The sequence below is a fragment of the Salvelinus alpinus genome, chromosome 38 (assembly GCF_045679555.1).
Source record: "Salvelinus alpinus chromosome 38, SLU_Salpinus.1, whole genome shotgun sequence".
Lineage (NCBI taxonomy): Eukaryota > Metazoa > Chordata > Actinopteri > Salmoniformes > Salmonidae > Salvelinus > Salvelinus alpinus.
This window is the reverse complement of record NC_092123.1, coordinates 9,571,147-9,592,434: the sequence shown is the minus strand read 5'-3', so window position 1 is coordinate 9,592,434 and position 21,288 is coordinate 9,571,147.

Here is a 21,288-nt window from a genome sequence, read left to right as displayed (position 1 = left end):
ACACATCCAGCCCAAAGCGGGAGGTTTAAAAAAACGCCAAAGTTCCGGAGCATGTCTTTAAGGAGCATCAGGTACTGCCGGAATGTCTACCAATTGCATGTCCATATTCTTTTGTGAGAAATTACACTGGTCACTCAAAACATTTACAAAGCATTAATAAAGTATAAACAGCGCTCGCTTTAGATTAGGGACCGCAGAAACACTACTAATGATTAGTAAATTGTTTATAAGTGTGGTTGTAATGATTAATAGATGCTGAACACACTATTATAACGGCCTTATAAATGGTTTATTACTGAATGTTAATATATAATTTGACCTTCAAAAGCGCCAAGTCATCTCTCCATCTCCAGATTTAACCCTGAGAAGCTTTGAGCTTTTGAGCTTTGTTACGTACTACCGAACAACAAAGCAGATACCTCTTGAATATCCTGTATGAATCATAGGAATTGATAGAATGATCATATAATAAATATGGCCTCTGGGCATTTTCTCTTCTTTCATATAGCGATGTGAATGGATCTATCGTACCTAGTGCCTACGCAAGCAGAGAGATGGTGATGTTTATAGGTAGTCTTTTGCCATACCAAGAGTACAGTATATCCCATTTATGTTGGTTCAATGCCAAGGCAATTTGAGAAAGGACCCTATTTGAACATCAAGAGAGGTGATTCAGGTTGGGATATGGTCTTTGATTTTCTATATAGTGTAAAATGCAGTGCTTGTCGAATGCTGCCCTCTGGTGGTCATTGTAAATTATTACCAAAATACCACTACAAGGGACCAAGAAAAGCCAAGCAATGGGTAGAATGGTTGATTGAATTGGCTTCTAGTATACGTGTTATTACTGACATCTAGTGGAATCTTTGTTTAATTCCAGCCACAGCCATATATTTAGGCTATATTATTTTCTATAATGTGGTTCTGGTTGCAGCTATGTCTAGACTAGAGCAAGCAGCCTACATTAGAAGTGTGGCACAAAGCAAAAGGGATAGGCTACTCTGCACACACAAACAACACCCTCACTATCCTATGTTTAGGCCTTTTCTCCACACAGGTATGACGAATGGCAGAATGCAGAGAAAAGCCAGTTTAATTCGGTTGGCTTTTTTTAATTTTTTTTATGTAGCTATATAGAGCACATAGGCACACCCTTTTTCCTATGTTTGCCCAGTTTTGCCCAGTTTTCTTGACCCAATTGGAACTCGGGTCTAGTATTATAACATCTACCCACCCACCTGGCGAGTTATTTGCTAACCTATGCTTGGCTGTAGCTGCTTGGCAACACTTTTCCCATGTCCAAGCCTATATCCGTAATCGGTAGATGGTTCTGATTAAGAGGTCCTCGTTTGCATCGCTGAGCAGTGCCCAAGAAAGAATTAAATGCAATTGTTAGATGCTACCACCTCCCCTCCAAATCAAAACCAAACATGGATTCCGTGGTGGGTTCTTGCTTCGCGCGCACACCTGTCTGTGCTTCACACCTGTTTCTCCTAGCTCGCAATATGGCCACCATGCTGCCGCAGACAGGAAGTAGACAAGAAGTAGAGCGGCGCACCGGCGCGCAACATTGACATCCATGTTTGGTTTTGATTTGGAGGGGGTGGTAGCATCTAATAATTGGATGTAATCATTTCCGGGCCACTGCTTGGGGATGCAAATGAGAACCTAGTAATCAGAACCGCCTACTGATTACGGACATACCTTCCAACATCAGACACATGCTGTTAAACAGATACAGTCATTTGCAGCGTCCTTAACTCAAACACTTCTCCAATGTTATGCGCTAAGACGGAGTGTTACTGTTAAAATAACTGTACTTACTGTTATTAACTGCAGACATGAAGGGATAAGTTCGCTCACACAGCTATGACCTACCTGCACCCTCGGCAACAAAATAAACATTTGTTTGTATTTACAGGAGCTTCCATATGCTACTTTTTGATTGAGACAAGGCAAGGTGAACGCTGATGTAGCCTACAGCTGATCCAGCGAGAATGAAATCACACATATTTCAGAGTGGTAAGTGCTGCTAAACTTACTAAACGTAGGCTATATATTTCTGTTTATTTGGGAGTTTGAATCGGAGTTTCTTGTTTGGTAAATGAACTATCTCTGTTTTCCCAGTTGTTTTTGAGGGCTCACTGTGGAATTAAACCAGATACAGTGCCTTCAGAAAGTTAGAGGACGCCACTGGACTGATGGTCGAGTCTGGAGTGAATGGCGCCTCTGGACTGACGGGCGACTCTGGCGCCTCTGGACTGACGGGCGGCTCTGGCGCCTCTTTCACACCCCTTAACAAAGTGGGATTAAGATGTATTTAAATGTGTTTTTTGGTCAACGATCTACACAAAATACTCTGTAATGTCAAAGTGGAAGAGAAATTATATTCATATTAAAAAATGTTTATTAACAATAAAACACTAATATATCTTGATTAGATAAGTATTCAACATGTTAGAATCCCCTTTGGCAGGGATTACAGCTGTGAATCTTTCTGGGAAAGTCTCAAAGAGGTTTAAGTCAAAACTGTAACTAGCCCCCTCAGGAACATTTAACGTCGTCTGGTAAGAAACTCCAGTGTAGATTTGGCCTTGGGTTTTGGATTATTGTCCTGCTGAAAGGTGAATTCATCTCCCAGTGTCTGGTGGAAAGCAGAGTGAAGGCTCTGTATGTGTTTATACACAATCGCAGTCTCAGAAACTGAGGTCTGAAAGGCATGCTTCCCCTCATCTAGATCCCAGAGAGAGGATATATATCGTGCCTTCAGAAAGAATTCACAACCCCAGACTTTGCCTACATTTTGTTGTTACAGCCTGCATTTAAAATGGATTAAATTTAAATTTTGTGCCATTGGCCTACACACTATACCCCATAATGTCAAAGTGGAATTATGCTTCTAGTATTTTTTTAAACAAATGAATTAAAGTATTCAACCCCTTTGTTATCAGGAGTACACATTTGCTTAACAAGTCACATAATAAATTGCATGGACTCACTCTGTGTGCAATAATAGTGTTTAACATGATTTGTTAATGACGACCTCATATCTGTACTCCACAAATACCATTATTTGGTCCCTCAGTCGAGCAGTGAATTTCAAACACATATTCAACCACAAAGATGAGGGAGGTTTTCCAATGCCTTGCAAAGAAGGGCACCGATTGGTAGATGGGTAGAAGAAAAAAAGCAGACATTGAATATCCCTTTGGGCATGGTGAAGTTATTAATTACACTTTGGATGGTGTATCAATATACTCAGTCACTACAACGATACTGGCGTCCTTCATAACTCAGTTGTCGGAGAGGAACGAAACTGCACAGGGATTTCACCATGAGGCCAATTGTGGCTTTAAAACAGTTACACAGTTTAATGGCTGTGATAGGAGAAAACTGAGGATGGATCAACAACGTTGTAGTTACTCCACAATACTAACCTAAATGACAGAGTGAAAAGAAGGAAGCCTGTACAGAATTAAAATATTCATAAACATGCATCCTGTTTGCACTAAAATCAAATTGCCCAAATATTGGCAAAGAAATTTACTTCATGTCCTGAATACAAAGCGTTATGTTTGGGGCAGATACAACACATCACTGAGGACCACTCTTCATATTTTCAAGCATGGTGGTGGCTGCATCATGTTATGGGCATGTTTGTAATTGGCAAGAACTAGGGAGTGTTTTAGGATAAAAATAAACGGAATAGAGCTCAGCAGAGGCAAAATCCTAAAGGAAAACCTTGTTCAGTCTGCTTTCCAACAGACACTGGGAGATGAATTCATCTTTCAGCAGGACAATAACCTAAAACACAAGACCAAATCTACACTGGAGTTGCTTACCAAGACGACATTAAATGTTCCTCAGTGGCCTAGTTACAGTTTTTACTTAAATCGTCTTGAAAATCTATGGCAAGACTTGAAAATGGCCGTCTAGTAATGATCAAAAACCAACAAACTAAAAAGAATAATGTGCAAATATTGTACAATCCAGGTGTGGAAAGCTCTTAGAGGTTTACCCAGAAACACTCACTGCTGTAATCACAGCCAAAGGGGATTTTATTGACACAAGTATTAAATACTTACTGTATGTAAATGAGATATTTCTGTATTTCATTTTCAATAAATGTTTTCACTTTGTCATGATGGGGTATTGTGTTTAGATGGGTCGTTATTATAATGTTTTAAAAATCCATATTGAATTCAGGCTGTAACACACCAAAATGTGGAATAAGTCAAGGGGTATGAATACTTTCCTGTTCTATTTGATAGCAGATGGGTAATCTATGTGGAAGCGGTTGTGGAAGAGTCACAGTACAGCTGATCTTTTATAAACGAGGTATTTTATTCAAGAACACCTTGTGTGTGTGTGTGTGTGTAGGAGCACTGAGCACTTCCACTTCCCAATCTCTGGTGTCTTTTATTAATTATTAAAGAGGATCTAGCCTCTGGTGTTCCCAATCAATTTTCGATTTTCCTTCAAACATCAAATGTGTATGCAAAGTTGCACCGTGCATACAAATGTAACATTTGCTTCTGATTAATAGCGTTTCTATTGGTTGCATGGACATATCAAACAGCTTTCCATTTGAACGATGTGTGTGTGTGTGATTGTGTCAATGTGTGTGTGTGTGCGCACGGTGCACAGTGTCTTCTGCATTTGGAAATCAGGACATCAGGAAGTGAACACGTTTGGGGACAGGCAGGATTCGTCTCCGCGCTGAATCCTGGGTCACGTTCAGCAGCCAAACGTCCTTAAACGTCGCAGATAGAAATGCTGTGAATAGAGCCAACATGATTTCTTGTTCTTCAGGTCGGAGAGGCATGTTTGTTCTACATAACATATTTCTATCTGAACATTCCCGAAACGTTGTGTCCTGCTGAAGTCGCCCCTGGATTCACTGTATTTATTTAGAGGTCTATGATGGGCATCATTTTAGATAACATATCCATGCTTTGTGTGGTGTAGGCCTACCTCTTTTTTCATTGTTGAACGTGTACAGCACAAACAACAGTGAAGTTAATTAATCACTGAATGATTGAAATTATTAATCAATGCTACAGTCTTCTCAGTGCCAATGGAACAAACGTTTTATTTCCCAGCATCTGAGTCCAGCTTTATGACCGTGTCTGTGATTGATTGAGGAAAATTGAACCAAATCGGTCAAGTGTATCTTTCTCCAAGTCTAATTCTCTCTCTCTCTCTCTCTCTCACTGCCTTTCATACATTCCGATTTCAGAGGGAGTCAGTCAAGGAAGTGTGATGATATGACAGACTTCAGTTTTGCCTCAGCACACAAGCCATTTACTTTACAACGGAGAGAGCAGCAGCAGCAATCACTAGGCCGGTCAGGTAGAATCTCTCTGAAGCAATACTCAACGTGTTCATCTCACCATGCCAAAGCCCTGAAAAAAGAGAGTGTGTGTGTGTGTGTGTGTGTATGTGTGAACATGAATTATGAGCCTTGCGTCTCTAGTCGTCGTTGTTCTACAATGGAAATTATATTTGGAAAAAAGAGGTGAAAGAAGAGACTACCCGTGCTGTCAATTCTGAGCGGGGCATTAAAAGTGTAATAACAGTTTAAGGATGTAATCCATCAATCCTGTCTATTGTTGCGACGGAGAGGAAAAATAAGTTGATCCATCTCTTAGGTCATCATTTTCCAGCATATTAGATGACAAATAATTGCCCATTCATCAATAACAATAGATGAAAGATGAAATGATTTATTGCTGTTTGGCTGAATGTCTATGATGGAGCCTCACGGGTCACTCATGCACAGCGCTGCAGGAGAGGTTGAGAGAGGGAGAAAGAAAGAGTTGGGAAGGGAGAGGGGGACAGAGAGAGAGACAGAGAGAGGGGGGAGAGGGAGGGAGAGTGAGTGAGAGGGGGACAGAGAGAGAGAGAGAGAGAGAGACAGAGAGAGGGGGAGAGATGGAGGGAGAGTGAGTGAGAGGGGGACAGAGAGAGAGAGAGAGACAGAGAGAGGGGGAGAGATGGAGGGAGAGTGAGTGAGAGGGGGACAGAGAGAGAGCGAGAGAGAGAGAGAGACAGAGAGAGGGGGAGAGTGAGTGAGAGAGAGAGGGGGGCAGAGGGAAAGAGAGCGACAGAGCAAGGGAGAGCGAGTGGGGAGAGACGGGGGAGAGTGAGGGGGGGAGAGAGGGGGACAGAGAGAGCTAGAGAGAAGGAGAGGGGGGAGAGGGAGGGAGAGTGAGGGAGAGAGGGGGACAGAGGGAGAGAGAGAGAGCTAGAGGGAGAGAAAAAGAGGGGGAGAGAGAGAGAGGGGAGAGATAAAGGAGAGAGCTGCTAGAGAGAGAGAGGGAGAGTAAGGAGGAGGGAAAGAGAGAGAGAGAGCTAGTCTTCAGTCTTTATTTAATTTGCACGGGTCCACACAACATAGTCGTAGACAAAAGGCTGAACCCACCTCAAACAAGGTGGATCATTCAGGGATAGATGACAGAAAGGTGATTGGTGGGGTGGTTCTTCATGAGCGGTGGAGCAGCACTGTGAGACTATCCTCTGCCAGGCCCCCTGCTCTGTAAACGACTAAATCACTCTTGCCTGGGCTGGGCTGTTCCCTGGCACTATGGTAATGAAGGGAAATTGTCCGTGGGACGCAGGACCTAGGCCCAGATAGTCCATGGGCCAGAAGGTCAAAATTCACATATCGGTACCAACTCAAGTGTCAAAGTCTAATTATGATATTAGTAAAGATCCATGTACAATGACACTGTTGTGTGAAGACAAACAGGGGTTCGGTCTAGGCTACAGAAACCTATAGCTCGGGATGCTGTTGTCGATGACGTGGCGGGGGTATTGACGTAAATTCATGATTGATCATTTGAACAGGATATCTTGCACAGCTGCACGCAGTGATGCACAATAGCCCTATTGATTCTGTGAGTGAACTGCAGATCCCTGTGAGATCAGGCCCCTCCATCCCTCTTGCTCTACTGACTCAAGTCATTCCATCTTGGCACTATCAGGGCTATTTCTCTTGGCTTTGTCTCTTTTTTAGGATTCAGGATTTTTATTATGATCCCCTCTTCTGTACGGTTATATTCGTATGTTTCTCCGTCCCAAATGGTACCCCATTCCCTATATAGTGCACTACTTTTGACCAGGGCCCATGTAGGTCCGGTAAAAAATGGTGCACTATGTAGGGAATAGGGTGCCGTTTGGGAATCAGGCTGTGTACAGCAGGCCACTAGCTCTCGTTGTTTTGGCTGGGGCTAGATTTGAACTATATATTCGTGGACTAAAGCAGGCTATTCGGTTAGACGGGTACTCAATTGCAGTTATCAAAACTCATAATCTCTATATTTATCTACAGACTAGCTTTGCTGGCAGGAGCTCAGCCACTGAAGTCTCTGGATCCTCTCATCTCCTCAGCTCATCCAGGCCTCTCTTTCTTTCTCTTTCTCTTTCTCTTTCTCTTTCTCTTTCTCTTTCTCTTTCTCTTTCTCTTTCGCTCTCTCGCTCTCTCGCTCTCTCGCTGTCTCGCTCTCTCTCTCGCTCTCGCTCTCGCTCTCTCTCTCTCTCTCTCTCTCTCTCTCTCTCTCTCTCTCTCTCTCTCTCTCTCTCTCTCTCTCTCTCTCTCTCTCGCTTTCTCTCCCCATTTCTCTCTCTCTCTCTCTCGCTTTCTCTCCCCATTTCTCTCTCTCTCTCTCTCTCTCTCTCTCTCTCTCTCTCTCTCTCTCTCTCTCTCTCTCTCTCTCTCTCTCTCTCTCTCTCTCTCTCTCTCTCTCTCTCTGTCTCACTCTCTCTCTCTCTCTCTCTCTCTCACTTTCTCTCCCCATTTCTCTCTCTCTCACTTTCTCTCTCTCTGTCTGTCTGTCTCTCTCTGTCTCACGCGCTCTCTCTCCCCATGTCTCTCTCTCTCCCTCTCTCTCTCTCTCGCTTTCTCTCTCTCTCTCTCTCGCTTTCTCTCCCCATCTCTCTCTCTCTCTCTCTTTCTCTCTCTCTCGCTTTCTCTCCCCATTTCTCTCTCTCTCTCTCTCTCTCTCTCTCTCGCTTTCTCTCCCCATTTCTCTCTCTCTCTCTCTTTCTCTCTCTCTCTTTCTCTCTCTCTCTTTCTCTCTCTCTCTCTGTCTCGCTCTCTCTCGCGCACTCTCTCTCCCCATGTCTCTCTCTCTCTCTCTGTCTCTCTGTCTCTCTGTCTCTCTCTCCCTCACAGAATCAATGAATCCAGTTACTGTAAGAGGTCGTTTATCTTGTCATCTTAGGAGGAAGTGCGATGCGGCCCCAGACGCTCAGTCACTCAGTCTCACTATTGCATTTTGGGTAGTCTGACAGACAGACACAGGAGACACAGAAGAAAAGAGGCCTGGGGGCGTGAGAATCTTAGAGTTGTTTGACATCTCTGTAGGTGCATAGGAGTCTTGTTACCATGAAACAGATTCTACAACTGTCAGAGTAGTGCCTTACCTGTCAACGATAGAAGCCACATAGAACTGACTCGCACATCTCTTTCCCTGCACCCCTCCTTCATTTGATAGTTGTCCTAACGCCTGGAACTGTCAGAGGAGTGCTCTTTCATACCTATCAGCAATGAAGGCTTTCTTGACCTCTGTTGGGATAGTAGTACAATAATGTGAGGCGTCGAAAACAATCTTGTTGTTGACACGTACAGTATATGCAAAGGTAGCCTTGTAATTCCCAAACATATACATGCCTGTGTCAGAGGACTGCTTTGTCATACCTGTCAACGATAGAGCTCGTATTCAGTTGACTCCTTTTTGGATAGTAGTGCAATACCCTATGTGAGACTCCTTCAGTCCCCTCTTTCCTTTCCTCCTTCCTTTCCTCCTTCCTTCCATCCTCCTTCCTTCCTTCCTTCAATCGCTGTCCTTAGTTGAGCAGGTGTCATGTCGTTGGGACTTCCTCTACGGTTCAGAGTGTCCCCGCTCGCTCCTCTGCTTGTGTGCGTCCCTCTATTATCCTGTTCTCTCTCTCTCTCTCTCTCTCCTTCCTGAGTAATTGAAGTAATTTCCCACCTTGGCCATGATGAATGTGTCCCCGGCTTGGAGCCTGCCCTTCTACTTTACCAGACCTAATTAAAGAAAACACTCCATGATTGCCTATTTTTCCTCATGCGTGACAACCTAATATTCTTCCTACTACCTGATTAGAGACTTATTATGCTTAGATTTAGATTGATTTAACAGAGCAGTCTAATAAAAGACTACTTGGTTTGATTTAAAGGGAATTGCAGGTTTGAGCCGTGCAGTCTCTGGAATGTAATTGTCATTACTCGGTCATGATATGAATGTGGCGTTGAGAGGGGGGGGGGGGGGGGGGGGGGCGTGTGGGGAGAGGGAGTTCGAGGCGGTTGAGGGGAACCGAAGGAGGCTGAAATTGAATTAGAAAATTAGAAGGTCACTCTGTGAACAACAGGTGACATTTTGGGGACATTCTAGCCACAATAGAGCTGTCAAAGAGGCACGTTAGATGGTAGGTTTGTCCAGAATGATAAATCACATCCATCATGGTCGTTCTGAAACTGACATATTTCCATCAAAACAAGATTAATCTTTCCATCAGCAGGAACAAGGTTTTCATAATCATTTGTAAGTATTGGATGTTAAACTGGAGAATAAATGGCCTTTTCAGTGTTTCCCCTGTATTAATCTAGCTGCGGCGCACCGCCACTGCTAAATTGTTGCCGCCACACCAACAATCTATATTGTAGATATAACTTAAATGACTAAAATCAGACAGAAAGTTTGGAGAAAAAATAATTGACCTATATATTTTTTAATCATATAATATTTGAGAACTTAAAATCACAACAAAAAAAGAATCGAAAACAATGAAACCAATAGAATAAAATGATGAATTTAGGAGTTCTTTTGGCATGGCCAGATTACCGACTCGGCACACAGGGCACATGCCCAGGGCCCACGATTCATCATGATCCATTACACCTCATAGCACAACAAACTGCTTAATACTGATATAGAAATGTACTTTTCTATCTTAAAAAATGCGTATAACGTTGTTTAAAAGTGTTATAAAGTCAAAAAATATTGAATTACCCACAATCCTCAAAAAACGGAGCCACATGGCAAGTGGTTGCAAAAACTGGCTCTAACCAGAATAGAAAGAGGAGTGGGAGGCCCCGGTGCACAACTAAGCAAGAGGACAAGTCCATTAGAGTGTCTAGTTTGAGAAACAGACGCCTAACAAGTCCTTAACTGGGCGCTTCATTAAATAGTACCCGCAAAACACTAGTCTCAACGTCAACAGTGAAGAGGCGACTCCGGGATGCTGGCATTCTAGGCAGAGTTCCTTTGTCCAGTGTCTCTGTTCTTTTACTCATCTTAATCTTTTTTTATTTTATTGGCCAGTCTGAGATATGGCTTTTTCTTTGCAACTCTGCCTAGAAGGCCAGCATCCTGGAGTCGCTTCTTCACTGTTGAAGTTGAGACTGGTGTTTTGCTGGTACTATTTAATGACGCTGCCAGTTGAGGACTTGTGAGGCGTCTGTTTTTCAACCTAGACCCTCTAATGCACTTGTCCTCTTGCTCAGTAATGCACCGGGGCCTCCCACTCCTCTTTCTATTCTGGTTAGAGCCATTTTGCGCTGTTCTGTGAAGGGAGTAGTACACAGCGTTGTACGGGATTGTCACGCTCGCTATCCTCAAACTCCCTGTCATAAAACAACCAAGGCGCAGCATGCATGTCGTTCCACATCTTTTAATCGGAGTGAAAAACTTAACCAACAAAACAAACAGGTAAACAGCAAAGAACGTGACGCAACCGAGGTGCACACAAACACGGAAAAAAATAATTACCCACAACATTAGGTGGGAAAAAAGCTGCCTAAGTATGATTCTCAATCAGAGACAACGATAGACAGCTGTCCCTGATTGAGAACCATACCCGGCCAAAACATAGAAATATAGAAACCTAGAAAACAAAACATAGAATGCCCACCCCACATCACACCCTGACCTAACCAAATAGAGAAATAAAACGGCTCTCTAAGGTCAGGCTTCGTGCCATGGATCGTCGCCGGCCCCGGACTGAGGACCCTCGTTGCGGGCCCCGGACTGGGGACCGTCGCTGGAGGACTTCGTGCCATGACTCCTCACTGGAGGCTTCGTGCCACGGCTCATCACTGGAGGCTTCTTGCCATGGATCATCACTGGAGGCTTCGTGCCATGGATCATCACTGGAGGCTTCTTGCCATGGCTCATCACTGGAGGCTTCTTGCCATGGATCATCACTGGAGGCTTCGTGCCATGGATCATCACTGGAGTGAGGAGACGTATGGGCAGTCTGGTATGCGGAGCTGCCACAGGGCTCACCAGGCTGGGGAGACATACTGGAGGCTTGGTTCTTGGCGCTGGCACCAGATACACTGGGCCGTGGAGGCGCACTGGAGGTCTGGAGCGCAGAGCTGGCACAACCCGTTCTGGCTGGATGCCCACTTCCACCTGGCAAATGCGGGACGCTGGCACAGAGCACACCGGCCTGTGAATGCTCACTCGAGACACCGTGCGCATCACCCCATAACACGGTGCCTGACCAGTCACATGCTCCCCATGGTAAGCACGGGGAGTTGGCTGAGGTCTAAACTCCGACTCCGCCAATCTCCCCGTGTCCTCCCCCCCAAATTGTTTTGGAAGCTGCCTCTCGGGCTTCTGTGACCGGGTCTTGTCCCCTGCCATTCTCTCCTCCCCGGTCCAGCTCGTCCTTCAGGTTGGCACACGCTGCTTGGTCCCTTGGTGGTGGGTAGTTCCGTCACGGCCGATGCTGGAAGAAGACCAAGGTGCAGCGTGGTGAGCATACATATTCCTTTTATTATAGAAAAATGACGCCAACAAAACAAGAAACGAAAGAACAACCGTGAAGCTTACAGGGCATAAGTGCCACTAACAAAAGTCAACTACCCACAACGAAAGGAGGGAAAAAGGGCTACCTAGGTATGGTTTCGAATTAGAGATAACGATAGACAGCTGTCCCTGATTGAGAACCATACCCGGCCAAAACATAGAAACACAAAATCATAGAAAACAAAACATAGAATGCCCACCCCAAATCACACCCTGACCAAACCAAATAGAGACATAAAAAGGCTCTCTAAGGTCAGGGCGTGACAGTAACGAATGTGTTAATTAGAGGACACAACTCAACTCTTCTGTTTATGAATAGTTTCTGGTCATATATCCCTCTGATGGACATACGCAGTAGATCATTATCAATTGAATATATACTGTATATTCATTTGGGTGAATGCATTAAACACAACATTTTGACTCCATGAGGTATCGCTAAAATGTGCCATTGCTATGTTTACACTGATACTTACAGTGTCTTGAATATCAACGACGGCAGTGACAGAAAAAACAAGTGGTCAACCGAAAGAAAAGCCACGGTTGATTTTGCTTTAAGTAAAGTTGCTTTCTGCGGAACTTCTCGAAGTTAAATGATGGCAGCCCCCCTGTGCCCTTGCTTAAATCTAGTTAGTGTAATCACACATATCGACGTGCTTCAGCAGCAGTTTGATAAATGACACGATTAGAGGTCAAATGAACAGTTTCACTTCAGCCATGAGATAAAGACATTAAGATCATATACGTGTGCGACCGGGACACTCCAAGTCCATCCTTTACTCAGAATTATAACAATTTATTGTGGAGTCCAATGTAGCCTGGCTTTGACATGTTATCATTGCATGATTATTGACCATGTTAACTCTTATATTGGTTTCTTGATGATGTGTTTCTTGATTTAAAAGACTTCTAGCATGAACCACAGAAAGGAGACTTCCAAGCTTTTGTTCAAGACCCTTAGACCCTGGCTACATAAGCTAAGTAAGTAGCTCTGCACGAAACAGAACGGCTCATAGGGCAGGAGCCTATCTCCTGTTTCTGTAGCGTGAGGCAGCTACTCTATCGCAGGGCCGTACCCCCAATCTATCTTCTTAAGGCCAAGCAGAGACGCATCAGGGTCCCATTTCTACAGTCTTTGGTATGACTCGTCCAGGGATTAAAATCACCACCTTCCGATCTCAGGGCGGCCGCTATAAGCACAAGGCCACTGAGTTGGCGGCTGCGTGAGGTAGTGACCATTTTATAGACTTGAACCCATGCTGCAGTGATATATCTGTTCCGGAGGCAGCGAGTTAGACCACCGTATTGGCCACACACAGTCCGAGACTACTGAGCTCACCTAGAAAGATGAGAGGGAGACAAACAAAACAAAACAAAACAAAACATTTGTTCCCCACAATTGTATCTCACAGACAGCCAAGCTGTGCAGGCTTAGAGCAGGGTGGGTTCACGTTCATGTGTGCAGTGCACTGTAGTATCCAGTAAATTGTTTGAAGGAGGATGAGAAATAATGCAGATAAATGATGAGATGTCAAGCCCCTGATGCTCTTAAATGAACCTATTATGGCAGGAGAGGGGCTGGGAGGAGGGCTGTGGAGACAGGAAGGGGGGCTGGGAGGAGAGGAGGGGGACAGGAGGGGGGCGGGGTTGGGGTGTCTGAACAGGAGGGGCGGGGTGTCTGAGATGGAGAGGGGGAGCATGGAGGTGGGGGGAGTAGGGGGGAAGAAGCGCAGTCATTGCCTCATTATAAGATGTGTTCAACTTGTCAGTAAAGTGAAAAGAGCTGGAATGATTTCCAGTTTATTTGTCATTTCAGTTATTAAAGCTGTCTACTGGGCTGGCATGAAAATGAATGAACGGGAAGACTCTATACAGAGTAAATTGTGTAGTGACGCAGGCTTGGCTTTCTTCACACAGATAGATAGATCTTCTATTTGTCCAGTGAAGCAGAAAAAATAAACCTTTAAGACATGAAGTGGCACTACATGAGAGAGAGTGGAAGAGGCAGCAGAGAGAGGGAGAGTGAGAGAGCAGGGCAGAGAGAGAGAGAGTGAGCGAGAAGGGCAGAGAGAGGGAGAGTGAGAGAGCAGGGCAGAGAGAGAGAGAGTGAGAGAGCAGGGCAGAGAGAGGGAGAGTGAGAGAGCAGGGCAGAGAGAGGGAGAGTGAGAGAGCAGGGCAGAGAGAGGGAGAGTGAGAGCAGGGCAGAGAGAGGGAGAGTGAGAGAGAAGGGCAGAGAGAGGGAGAGTGAGAGAGCAGGGCAGAGAGAGGGAGAGTGAGAGAGAAGGGCAGAGAGAGAGAGAGTGGAAGAGGCAGCAGAGATAGGGAGAGTGAGAGAGCAGGGCAGAGAGAGAGAGAGTGAGAGAGCAGGGCAGAGAGAGGGAGAGTGAGAGAGCAGGGCAGAGAGAGAGAGAGTGGAAGAGGCAGCAGAGAGAGGGAGAGTGAGAGAGCAGGCAGAGAGAGAGAGAGTGGAAGAGGCAGCAGAGAGAGGGAGAGTGAGAGAGCAGGGCAGAGAGAGAGAGAGTGAGAGAGAAGGGCAGAGAGAGAGAGAGTGGAAGAGGCAGCAGAGAGAGGGAGAGTGAGAGAGCAGGGCAGAGAGAGAGAGAGTGAGAGAGCAGGGCAGAGAGAGGGAGAGTGAGAGAGCAGGGCAGAGAGAGAGAGAGTGGAAGAGGCAGCAGAGAGAGGGAGAGTGAGAGAGCAGGCAGAGAGAGAGAGAGTGGAAGAGGCAGCAGAGAGAGGGAGAGTGAGAGAGCAGGCAGAGAGAGAGAGAGTGAAAAAATAGGGAGAGAGAGACAGCGACGGAGAGGGGGGAGAGAGCGGTGGAGAAAGAGAGAGGCAGGGAGGGCAAAGCAGAGAGAGAGAGAGAGGATCAGAGATCCATGATGTTTATTAAGCCCTGCGTAAATGAGATGTTGCCGTGTGGCGGGCGATGGGGCGAGGGGGCGGGTGTAGTTCCCGGTCGGGACCGACGGAAGATAAAGCTAAACATTAAAAACTGATTTCTAAAAGAATTAATAACACTCTGAAAACCATTGATGATCACTCACTGAAGACTTCATTATTGCAATTAATGGACCCCTTGGCTACTTGACCCAATCATCAAAATTAGTGCCAAGGAACCTTTAGGACTGATGGATGGACTGCTGGTGCCTCACAGTGGCTAATTGGCAGCAGCCACAATCAAGAAGGAATACGTTGATGAGACTCTGTGTGTCCCAAATGGCTTCCCGTTCTCTATGTCGTGCACTCCTTTTGACAGGAGCAGATGAGCCCGGGACAAAAGTAGTGCACTACATAGGGAATAGGGTGCCATTTGGGATGTCAACATTGACTGGCATACATGAGTTAACACAGAGGCAGAGAGAAGAAAAGGAGAGGGACAAAAGATGCAGAACAAACACGATGACACACCTTCATCTTTTGAATTTGGATTAACGACTGAACCATTGCAGGAGGTGTAATCCAGCGGTGTTTGAGTAACATGGCCTACACATTTTCATGTGATGTTTATGTCCATGTGCTATAGCCTTCGTCACAACTCGGTAGCATGAGATACTTGCCGTTGATTCTTCACCGTTTTAACACACCTGCTGTAACAACTACTGTAGGAGATGGCGTGACTGTCAGCTGTTGATATGAAAGGAAACGTTTCAATTTCTGGTCAGGGTATGAGGTAGAGCAGTTTGTCTCCTCTCCTCCACTCTCAGGGGTGATATAAACATGATGTATAAACACAAGATGTACCGGACCCAGGTGAGCCATCGCTGGGACGTGGGACGTGGGAGAGCGGGACATACAAAAGCAAACATAAATGATAGCCCCCAGCGCTAGACTCATTGATTTCCCTTTCAGCCAGATGGAAAGGAGGGAGAGGACAAATGGCTCCCTACTTTTCTCCCATCCATCAGACTAGCCAGGCAATAAAATAGTTAGCCTGGATGGGTGATCATGAACTTTGGCTGACAGTGAGGGTTAGCACGGATAATGTATGGGTAACGTATGCTGTACTGGTAGTGTATTGATAATGTATGACTAGTATGAATGCCTATTGCATAAGATCCACTTTTATCTTCCTGGTGGCTAGACATCAATATCATCTGAAAGCTTGGATGGGATCTTAGTATGTTGTCCACCAAGCCACAGCTTTAGGCCTAAGTGAGAGGCCCCCGTATAAAACCTCAGTCAGATCAGTAGTCCCTTTAACTACTGCCGAGTGCCCATATCTCACTAGATCAGTTTGAGATGGCTCATTAGGCCTAAGCATATAGATAACACTCTCAATTGACAAGCACAAAGTATGGGGCTGGCTCCCTCCATTTGGAAACAAGAAGAGAGAGAGAGAAGGCCAAGGAGATTGATGTTCATGCTCCTTAGGAACACTCGTTGACTCTGGCACGCCCCTACAGAATGTTCCGACGTATTCCGGAATTCCCAGGGCTTGGCTTCTATTGTTCCGTGGTTCCTCAGTCCTGCAGCCTCAAGGACAGCCTTCACCATTTGACTTGAGCAGTGACAGATGGGCTGCTATAACGCAGTGTGATGGACAACGCCACTGCACTGGGATTTAATACCTCTAATTGTAACAGCTACATTATCATGGAGATTAATGGCCTTGTCAAAATGTAACTTCTCCACCCCGATTATAGCCCCCCTGCCCCCCTCCTCCCCCATCTTTACCCCCATTTCAAAACACTTTTCAGCTGTTAAAAAATGTTGCATCCAACTAATTTATTCAAATTATCCCGTCCCTGGTTCCTCGTCTTCTCAGCATTTTTTTTTCTCTCTCTCCCCCTCCCTTCCTTCACTCAATCTTGAACCTTTTGGTGCAAATTAACGTAACAAAAAGTATATTAATTAATGTTTGTGGCTTTTAATTTCTGGCAAAGGATGCCTGTCTTGAAGCAGCTGGCTGTTGGGTGGGCTGGGGCGGCTGTGGGCCCATATCGCTAGCATTGTGGTTGAACCCATGCCAGAAAAGTGCAGATGTAATTCTGTTATCTCTTGCTTAGTCATTTATGCAAATTAATTTCAACAATTAGCTCTCCACCGGTTTTTCATGAATCATGCAGGAGGAGCTGCCTGGAAAGGAACACTTGCTGATGTGGTAGAAGCAGTTAATGTCTGACTAACATCTAAATGTCTAAACAGCAGCCGTGGAGGCCAAGAATGTGTCTCAAATGGCACCCCATTCCCTATGTAGTGTACTACTTTTGACCAGGGTTCATAGGGCTCTGGTCAAAAGTAGTGCACTATATAGGGAACAGTTATAGCGTGGCATTTGGGACTCTTTATAGCAGGGTTACCCAACTGGCAGTTTTTATTTGGCCCCCAAAGTTTTCTGAGCAAAAAAAAATAAAAAAGAGTTAAAAAATATATATACATTCTTGGACCTAGAAGATAGTAAAAACACCAGCAAATCAGCTGTAAGTGAGAATTACAAAAACATTCCAATGCATAATAGAGAGATATATGTGATCGCATACAAATGTAAGCAAGATTTGAAATGATTATGTTTTAGTCAAATATGATATCTGTCTGGTCTTCTTGTGGTTTACAGTTTACAAATCATTTGCAAGTATGTTCCAGCCACCTGACCATCCGCTCCAAAAAAAACTGTCCCGCTGCTGAATCTAGTTGATTATCCCTGCTTTATAGTGTACTACTTCTGCCAAGGTCCCATAGGGCTCCATGGTTAAAAGTAGGGCACTATAGGGAATAGAGATGGGAATTGCCAGGGACCTCACCATACGATATTATCACGGAACTTAGGAGCAGATACAATATGTATTGCGATTCTCCCGATTCTATATGTATTGTGATTCGATACTGTGATTCTATTGCGATTTGATGTTCCAAACATATTGCTAACTGTATCTCTGCTGCAGAGAGACAAGAGAGAGCATGAGAACATTTGTTTGGATCATTAAAGTGCTGAAAACATGTTGGCTCACTATTTAAAAAGAAGATTTAGAACAATCAATAGGATGTAAAAATAACGTCAAAGTCAAAGTATCGATATAATATCGTCCCAAAATAATATTGCGATATGTATTATTCCCCCCTTCACTAAGGAATAGGGTGCCATTTGGGATGCGTACAGTCTTTGTGGGTTGTGACACTACTATACAGTATGTGTCTCAGACACGGGCCAATGTTTGGGCTCCTAGCTGTTCAGCGTATTATTTCATCCCCCGGTCATACTACGGAAGTAATAACACGACATGGCTTTCAAAATGCGATAAATCAAATGCCTTCGATTTGAAGGGAAAGTACTCCCATGCAGTTATAGCTGTTAGTGTATGACCTTAATCACTTGGCAATAGGCCTATGCTACTACTGACGGAGACACACTCTAGTGAATCAGGCAATTTGCTTTAGTTAATATCCCTGATGTGGTCTGTGTGTGTCTGGATTATAACTGGTTTAATCTAGATCGCTGCTGTATTTTTGGGTTGCAACCCTTGGAATTTCAAATGAATGGAGAAGTGGTTAGTTAAAGAGATGTAGAACAGGATTCTGTTGTAGACAGAATATTGCTCTAGTTGATTGATTTTCTTATCTTTTTCTGATGTGTTTAACATGTCCAATGGATACAGCCTCCGTTTCTAAGATAAAGCTGACACTTCATTTGATATGCATAGGTCTCCTCAAATAAAGTCCACAGTTTGATTTTAGAACTAAGCTCACCAACAATAACACTTACTCAAGTGTCGGTTTAATGTCAAATTATGGATTGTGTGCGTCTTTCATATGCATGGAGATTTTACCCAATACCGAAAATACATCAGATATTATATCTTCATTTTTTTTGCACTGAAAGTCCATTTTGCCGAGAGGCAGGCGAGTGAAACAACATTTTCTCATTACGACCAGTAGGGGGAGTTTGTCCCCTATAGTTTCTGACCGAGCAGTTAATTTCCATCGCTTTCCTCTGAACTCTGTGCTTGATTGCTCCTAGTAAAAGATTTATGACTATGGAAATAATGCAGATTTTGTTTCACATTTTTTATGTGATAGACCTAAGCATACTGTTGAGGAAAATGTGCAACCCTTAACGGTTCATAATGTCGATTACGATATCATACAAAAAAAAACATAGCCCACGTCAGGGGAGGGGTCACCACTGAAAATCAGGTTTTTGATTTGCAAGTGTTAAATATGACACTCGGAGAAAGCTGCATCTTTTGTACGGGGAAAGTAGAGTTTGAACTAGCGTCATGTACGGAAGAAGCCACTGGCAGCTACTCTGCCTAACATCTTCCCAAAGCTAAGGAAATGACGGCAAAAGGAAATCGAAATGGAGGTTTGCTTGGTTTGAAATAATAATTGAATAAGCATGTTTCCTAGTGTAGAGGCCAATGAAACTTGGACATGATCTATAAATACTATACTAGACATGTTTTAAAAAGATAAAACATTAAACGTAATAAAGGGAATCCATACCCCATTGCTAATGACATGTAATCTCTGTGACATTTATGTGTTGTTACGCAAATGTATTGGGAACATTCTCCCAGTAAGTGCCTGCTAACTCAATTGCACTTGTATATTTCTTCCGTTTCAGTGTTTAATGTCCATTAAGAGTTTGAGACGCCATGCCTGAGAACTATAATGGTGAGTGTTCAGGCTGCAAACTACACAACAGCATCCGTTTTTCATGGGCTTCTGAAGAGCAATTACTGCAAATGTCTTCATTTTTTAATTGCATTTGTCTTGTCACTCTCTCATAAGCCATTATATAAAACAAGGGTAAAATGACCTTTGATTGACGTAATCTTATGGACACGTTTTACCAAGCGTTTTGAGATATTGGTTGGGTGTTTTGTTATTCAGAAGGATGTATATTGTACAGGCAAATATACTGTGTGTATTTACAGTATATAAATATATATATATATATATATATATATATTTAAATATATTACTACCGTTCAAAAGTTTGGTGTGACTTAGAAATGTCCTTGTTTTTGAAAGAAAAGCCAGTCATTGTCCATTTGGAGGACCCATTTGAGACCAAGCTTTAACTTCCTGACTGATGTCTTGAGATGTTGCTTCAATATATCCACATAATTTCCCTGCCTCATGATGCCATCTATTTTGTGAAGTGCACCAGTCCCTCCTGCAGAAAAGCACCCCCACAACATGATGCTGCCACCCCCGTGCTTCACGGTTGGGATGGTGTTCTTCAGCTTGCAAGCCTCCCCCTTTTTCCTTCAAACATAACAATGGTCATTATGGCCAAACAGTTGTACTTTTGTTTCATCAGACCAGAGGACATTTCTCCAAAAAGTACAATCTTTGTCCCGTGTGCAGTTGCAAACCGTAGTCTGGCTTTTTATGGCGGTTTTAGAGCAGTGGCTTCTTCCTTGCTGAGTGGCCTTTCAGGTTATGTCGATATAGGACTTGTTTTACTGTGGATATAGATACTTTTGTACCTGTTTCCTCCAGCATCTTCACAGGGTCCTTTGCTGTTGTTCTGGGATTGATTTACACTTTTCACACCAAAGTGCGTTCATCTCTGGGAGACAGAACGCGTCTCCTTCCTGAGCGGTATGACGGCTGCGTGGTCCCATGGTGTTTATACTTGCACACTATCATTTGTACAGACGAATGCGGTACCTTCAGGCGTTTGGAAATTTCTCCCAAGGATGAACCAGACTTGTGGAGGTCTACAATTTTTCTTCTGAGGTCTTGGCTGATTTATTTTGATTTTCCCATGATGTCAATGCAAAGAGGCACTGAGTTTGAAGGTAGGCCTTGAAATACATCCACAGGTAAACCTCCAATTGACTCAAATTATGTCAATTAGCCTATCAGAAGCTTCTAAAGCCATGACATCATTTTCTGGACTTTTCCAAGCTGTTTAAATGCACAGTCAACTTAGTGTATGTAAACTTCTAACCCATTGGAATTGTGATACAGTGAATTATAAGTGAAAATCTGTCTGTAAACAATTGTCGGAAAAATTACTTGTGTCATGCACAAAGTAGATGTCCTAACCGACTTGCCAAAACTATAGTTTGTTAACAAGACATTTGTGGAAGTGTTGAAAAACAAGGTTTAATGATTCCAACCTAAGTGTATGTAAACTTCCGCCTTCAACTGTATATATATATTTTTACAGTGCACCTACCTGATAATATGGTATAGTGCCATAAATAGGCTATGATAAATGAGTCACCCATACAATATTTTTTTAACCAATTTGTTATTACTAGAAATGACGGTAGTGTGTGTTATATATATATATATATATATATAAATATGTGTAGGCTATAACTTTTTTTTTTTAAATCCATGCCATCATGTCTGTCATTTGAATTTCAGGTTCATCCTGGATTTCATAGTGTGTCATGCTTATTTTACAACTGTAAATCGTCAATCAACGTTCTTCCTGATCCCAAGTAATAACTGATGTAACAGAAGACACATTCAACATCCTACACAGGAC